The sequence below is a fragment of the Sus scrofa genome, chromosome X (assembly GCF_000003025.6).
Source record: "Sus scrofa isolate TJ Tabasco breed Duroc chromosome X, Sscrofa11.1, whole genome shotgun sequence".
In the NCBI taxonomy this organism is placed as follows: Eukaryota; Metazoa; Chordata; class Mammalia; order Artiodactyla; family Suidae; genus Sus; species Sus scrofa.
Window position 1 is genome coordinate 41,143,548 of NC_010461.5, and position 7,349 is coordinate 41,150,896.

The following is a 7,349-nucleotide window of genomic DNA, read 5'->3' on the forward strand; positions in this document are numbered from 1 at the left end:
ATAAGGTCTTTTACTGTGGCATAAGATGGGTGTGCATGGGCAAAAATCACCCTGAGTCAGCTGCAGAGAGATCCAATGGCCATGAGGGACCAACAACCACTATGTATATATATATATTTTTTTTTGGGGGGGGGTGCAGCACCTGTGGAAGATGGAAGTTCCCAGGTCTAGGGGTTGAATCAGCACTGCAACCACCTACACCACAGCCACAGCACTCAGGATCCGAGCCGTGTCTGCAACCTACACTGCAGCTCACAGCAACGGCCGGATCCTTAACCCACTGAGCGAGGCCAGGGATTGAACCTGCATCCTCGTGGATACTAGTTGGATTTGTTAATGCTGAGCCATGACAGGAACTCCCCAACACCCACAATTGCAGCTGATCTTGCTCTGTCTCTTCTCTATATAATGAAGCAGTATAGTTTCACTATTTGCTATAGTAATTTGTAAAGCACTGTTGCATCCAGTGTTTGACTCCGTTGTATTTTCCTTGGTGATTCTGATACCAAGACGCAGTGGACAGAAGTGTTTGGAATCCTTGCCTGGGATTGGTAACCAGTATATGGTGTCCCGCCCAACAAAAACAAAACCAAACAAGTCCCTTTGCAAGAATGACAGGTATGTCTGGGAGGCTCTAGTTTCATCAACTCCTGGCTTCAGTTCCAGCTCAAGCCAAAAGGAATTAAGTCACCCCGACTCGGTCACTGACTTTCCTCCGGGTTTCCCCCCAGCAGGAGAAAACCAAATGAACATGGGTAAGAATGACTTTTTTAAGGTCTAAACAAATATTAACTCCAAAAAAAAACAAGCAGAGATCCTCCCACCCGTGTCCTTTCCGGGAATGTTCCTTTGGTAATGATTTCTGCAGAGTTGTTGAGAGCCCCCTGTCTGATGTCTTGAATCCAGCCAGAGTACGATCCATATTCACGACTGCAGTAGGAGGAGGGGAATTTTGCTGTATTTTCTTGGTGAGTAGCTCAGGGTAATGAATGAATATTTATTGAGTGAGCATCCAGCTCTACGACGCTACTGTGTAAAGTACTATGACAAGCATAAAACAGATGATGAGCTATTGAACATAAGACAGTTGATGAGAGAGGTTTCCAGTAGGGCTGGAACCTGACAATGCTACAAATGCAGGAGAATAATAAATGCACTAAGGGGACTTTGGCAGAGCAAGAGAGAGCTTCCAACAGAAAATTGGGGAAGGCTCCCTAGAAGAAGTGGCACGTGAGCAAGGCTTTGACGAATGGCCAGGCTTTAGCATGCAGAGATGGGAACCGGAGGCGAGAGAAAGGAAGGCTATGGCAGGCAAAGGAAATGGCTTGAATAAAGTACAGAAGTGGAAAATGAGAGAAGGGCCCTGGTCTAGGAAATCCTGAATTGGTAAGAAAGGAATGGGAAGAGCTAGGGTGAAAAGATGGCTTTGACCAGACTTGATAGTATTTAAATGCCAGACTAAGGTGGATTGCGGGTTTTGAGACATTGGATACAGGAGTTTGCATTGTGGCACAGTGGAAACGAATCTGACTAGGAACCATGAGGTTATGGGTTTGGTCCCTGCCTCGATCAGTGGATTAAGGGTTAAGGATCCAGTGTTGCCATGAGCTGTGGTGTAGGTCGCAGACCCGGCTCGGATCTGGTGTGGCTGTGGCTGTGGTATAGGCCGGCAGCTGTAGCTCTAATTTGACCCCTAGCCTGGGAACTTCCATATGCTGCGGGTGTGGCCCTGAAAAGACAAAAAAATACAAAAAAAATTTTTAAAAAAGACGTTGGATATAATGGAAAGATTGAGAGGGCAGGCCTGGGTGAGTGTTGTACTTCAAATGGTGTTGAAAAAACTGGATGTCCACCTGCAAAAGAATGATGTTGGGTGCATATCTTACTTTTCTATTTTTGGCTGCCCAGCGGCATGTGGAGTTCCCTGGCCAGGGATCAGATCTGAGCCGTAGTTGCTACCTAAGCCACAGCTGCGGCAACACTGGATCCTTAACCAGGCTGGGGATCGAAGCTGTATCCCAATGCTCCCAAAACACCACCAATACTGTTGCACCACCATGGGAACTTCTCATATCTTATACTGTAAACAAAAGTTAATTCAAGATGGATCAAAGTCCTGTACATAGTGCTAAAACTATAAAATTCTTAGGAGAAAACATAGCGGAAAGCTTCATGACTTGGGATTTGGCAATGATTTTTTGATATGACGTCAGAAGCACAAGCAACAAAAGAAAAAATAGATTAATTGGACCATATCCAAAAATTTTCTAAAAAACTTGTGCATCAGGAGTTCCCATTGTGGCACAGTGGAAACGAATCTGACTAGTATCCATGAGGATACGGATTCGATCCCTTGCCTTGCCCAGTGGGTCAAGGATCCCCTGTTACTGTGAGCCAAGAGCTGTGGTGTAGGTCACAGACGTGGCTCAGATCCCACATTGCCATGGCTGTGGTGTAGGCTGGAAGCTGTAGCTCCGATTCAACCCCTAACCTGGGAATTTCCATATGCCGTGGGTGAGGCCCTAAAAAAAAAAAAACCAACCTACAGAATGGGAGATTTTTGCCAATCATATATCTGATAAGGGAATAATATTCAGAATACACATATATTTCAAATATTAAATATTTAATATATATTTTAATATATTTCAAATATTTATTTAATATATATTTTTAAATATTTCAAATATTTTATATATATAAAACTCCTACAGCTCAACTACAAAAAACCAAAGAGCCCAATTTAAAAATGGGCAAGGCTGGGGGTTCCCATTGACACTCAGTGGGATAAGAACCCGTCTAGTACCCATGAGGATGCAGGTTCGATCCCTGGCTTTACCCAGTGTGTTAAGGATCCAGCATTGCCACAAGCTGCGGCAGTTTGCAGACACGGCTCGGATCTGGCGTGGCTGTGGCTGTGGTGTAGGCCAGCAGCTGCAGCTCTGACTTGACCCCTAGCCTGGGAATTTCCATAGGCCATGGGTGCAGCACTAAAATTTAAAAAAAAAATGATAAACATATTCAAATTCCTTGCTCATTTTTATTTTTTATCTAAAGATGGTAAACAGATTGTTAATAAGCACATGAACAGGTGCTCAGTATCACTAATCATCACGTTAATACAAATCCAAACCATGAGATATTACTTCATACCCATTAGGATGGCTATTATTTAAAAAACAAACATAACAAGTTTTGGAGTTCCCGTCGTGGCTCAGACACAAATCTGACTAGCATCCATGAGGATGTGGCTTCGGTCCCTGGCCTTGCTCAGTGGAGTTAAGGATCTGGCGTTGCCATGGACTATGGTGAAGTTCACAGATGCAGTTTGGATCCTGGTTCCTGTGGCTGTGTCATAGACTAGATTCTACAGCTCCGGTTGGACCCCTAGCCTGGGAATCTCCATATGCCGTGGGTTCTGCCCTAAAAAGACCAAAAAAATAAAAATAACAAGTGTTAGCCAAGGATGCAGAGAAAACAGAACCCTTGTGCATTGCTAGCAGGAATGTAAAGCGAAGCAGCTACTATGGAAAGTGTTATGGTGATTTCTCCAAAAAAAAAAAAAAAAAAGCATAAGATTACCACATGATGTAGCAGTCCCCTGTCTTAGAAGCTACACAAAAGAATTAATAGCAGGGGCTCAAACAGATATTTGTACATTGTTGTTCATAAAAGCATTATTCACAATAACCAGAGGCAGAAACAAGCCAAATGTCCATCAGTGGATGAAGAGATGAAACAAAACATGGCATATATGCCGAATGGAATATTATTCAGCATTAAAAAGTAGGGAAACTTTGGCGTTCCCATGGTGGAACTCAGCGAGTTAAGAACCTGACATGATGCCCACGAGGACATGGGTTCAATCCCTGGCCCCGTTTAGTGGGTTAAGGATCCGGTGTTGCTGCAAAGTGCCGCATAGGTGGCAGATATGGCTCAGATCCGGTGTTCCTGTGGCTGTGGCGTAGGCTGGCAGCTGCAGCTCCAATTCAACCCCTAGGCTAAGAACTTCCATATGCCGCAAGTGTGGCCCTAAAAAGAAAAAAAAAAAGTGAAATTTGAATATATGCTACAAAATGGATGAGCCTTGAGAACATCATGGTAAGTGGAGGAAGCCAGACAAAAAAAGGATAAATACTGTATAATTCCACATCTCTAAGGTGCATAGAAGAGTCCAATAGAGACAGGAAGTTGACAGGTGGCTCCAGGGGCTGGGTAGGGAGGTGTAAATGGGAAGTTATTTTCTACGGGTTACATTGTTACAGATGGAGATGAAAAAGCTCTGGAGGTGGATGGTGGTGATGGTTGTGTAATAATGTGAATGCATTTAATGCCGCTGAACTGCACCCTTAAAGATGGTTAAAATGGCAACTTTTTATGTAATGTATATTTTACCATAGCAAGAAAAAAAGCTGGCAACAGCATGGCTGTGGAGAGAAAACTGAGACAAATGGCCATGCTCCAGATTGGACACGATGAAATCTGGACCATAACCAGCCAGATGCAGAGAGGCGCTCTATGGGCCTGATGAATCAGGCTCAGAGGGTCTCTGTTGGCCGATTTTACTCCCTTTCTTAATTTGGAAACGTTTGGAGGTTGGCATTTAGACCTGCAATCTTTGTTCACTAATGTCTAGTGCAGACGTAGCCTAACGTCAACTCACATTCCTTGTGCTTTGTGGACTGTATCTATTTTTCATTGAAACAACTGACACAGAATTCTAAGTGTTATCACTGCAGTAGCAAAAATTTTGTAATCAGCTTTCTTGAGGTATAATTTACATACCATGAGATTCCCCTCTTCTTTCTTTCCAATCCATACACCATTTATTTTTCTTATCTAATTGCCCTGGCTAAAACATCCGATACACGTTTCTGCACCACCCAGACAGGGGTCCATATGGCATCCCAGCCATGTCTGTGACCCACCCCACAGCTCACAGCAACACCAGATCCTTAACCCACTGAGCGAGGCGAGGGGATGGAACCTGAATCCTCAATGGATACTAGTCGGGTTCATTACTGCTGAGCCACAATGGGAACTCCCCATAAATTCTTAAAATGGAACTAGGTTGATGGAAAATAAACAGTTTCTAGAACTGAAATAAAATACATGGAACACCCAGTACAATGTAGAACGGAAGTGGCAAAAGCAAACATCCTTGTCTTGCTCGGGCCGAAGGAGAAAACTTTCAGTCTTTCAGCATGAATACGTTAACTATGGGTCTTTCATAGATAACTTTTACCAGTTTGAGGAAGATCCCATCTAGTCTTAGCATGTTGAGTGGTTTTATCATGAAAGGCTGTTGTCAATTTTTAATCCACATCTTTGGAGATAATCATGCAGGATGGGGACCTTTATTCTGTTAATAGGTTGTATTACACCGATTGATTTTTGCTCGTGAAATCACAACCTTGCATTTCTGGGATAAATGCCACTTGGTGATGACATGTGATCCTTCTTACATGTGGCTCGATTTGGTTTGTTAGTATTTTGCTTTGGAGTTTTTTGTGTGTCTGTATTTATAAATGATAGTTTGTCTCTAGTTTTTCTGTAATGGAAGTTTGTGAGGTGTTAATTCTGTGTTTGGTAAAAATTCACCAGAAAAGCCATCGGGTCCTGGGCTTTTCTTTGTGAGAAGCTTTTTTAAAAAATTGCTAGTTCAATATCCTTTTTATAGTTTCATTCGCATGTTCTATTTCTTCTTTTTGAGAAAGTTTCAAGTATTCTTTTTTCTTTTTTTTTTTTTTTTGGCCACACCCATGGCATGTGGAAGCTCCCAGGCCAGGGATTGAACCTGTCTCAGTAGTGTCCTAAACTGCCACAGTGAGAACACTAGATCCTTAACCCACTGTGCCACAAGGGAAACTCCTGTTTAAGTATTTATTACCTTTTGTAGTTCTCCAAGGTCAGTAGTAAAGTCTCCTCTTTTATTCTTGATTCACTAATTTGAGTTTGCTCTCCTTTTTCCTACCTAAAGTTTTGTCACTTTTGTTGATCATTTCAACAAACTAACTTTCAATTTTGTTGATTTTTCTGTGGTGTTTTTCTGGTCTTTATTTCATTTCCTCATTAACATTTATTATTGGAGTTCCTGTCGTGGCTCAGTGGAAATGAACCTGACTAGTATCCATGAGATGCAGGTTCGATCCCTGGCCTTGCTCAGTGGGTTAAGGATCCGGCGTTGCCGTGAGCTGTGGTGTAGGTTGCAGACTGGCTCGGATCCCGAGTTGCTGTGGCTGTGGTGTAGGCTGGCAGCTACAGCTCTGATTCAACCCCTAGCCTGGGAACCTCCATATGCTGTGGGTGTGGCTCTAAAAAGACAAAAACAAAACAAAACCAAAACTATTATATCCTTTCTCCTGCTTGCTTTGGGTTTTTTTGTGGCTCTTCATTTTTTCTAGTTTCTTAAAGTGGAGGTTTAGGTTGTTGATTTGACATTTCTCTAGAGACTTCTCTAATGCATATGTTATTTAGTAGTGTTTAAGATTTTCCAGCTACCTCTGTAACATTCCCAGTTTAAATCCGTTGTAGTCAGAAAGCATACTCTGTATGATTTCTATCCTTAAATTAGGTTAAAATGCGTCTATGCCCAGTGTGTAATCTATCTTGGTGAATGTTCCATGTGAGCTTGAGAAAAATGTGTATCCTGCTGTTACCGGATGAAGTGTTTTATAAACGTCAATTAGATTCAGTCGATTGATGGTGCCTTTCATTTCAACTGTATCCTTACTGATTTTCTGCTGGCTGGGTCTGTCAATGATTAATACAGGAGTGTTGCAGTCAATGACATATATAAGATCATTTAAAATCAAAATGGATTAACGATTGTTCAGCCATCCCAAGTGGAGCCAGGTGGCCATCCTGCACCACTGAGAACTTGACTTTTCTGAACTGTATCAAATTCAAAACCACCACGGGCCATTTTCAAAACCAGTATCTGCTAGCAGCGGCTAGCTTTAATCCAAAGGCTTCGAAGTCCCCCACATCTTTGTAACTATGTAATCATTTCAAATCTCAACCAATCCTCATTTAACAAGCACCCTTACTTCTTGCCAGCTCCAATCCTAATTCTCGAGGAAGAATTTATGTAACCTTGCAGATTTTTGCCTTTATGAGCTCCCCCCATTTTACAATTGTGTGGAACACAATTCAAGTGCTTCTTGGATCTGTGTCTCCCAGGCTACAATCCTAACAAACCCCAAATAAAAGCTTTTTTTTTTTTCTTCCACTTTTGGCCTCAACCAGGTCACTGTTCTCAGAATTCTTGGTTAACACATTCTTCAACTCTAACAGTATATTTGTCTATGTCTCCTAATTCTATCGCTTTTTGCCTCAGATATTTTTAG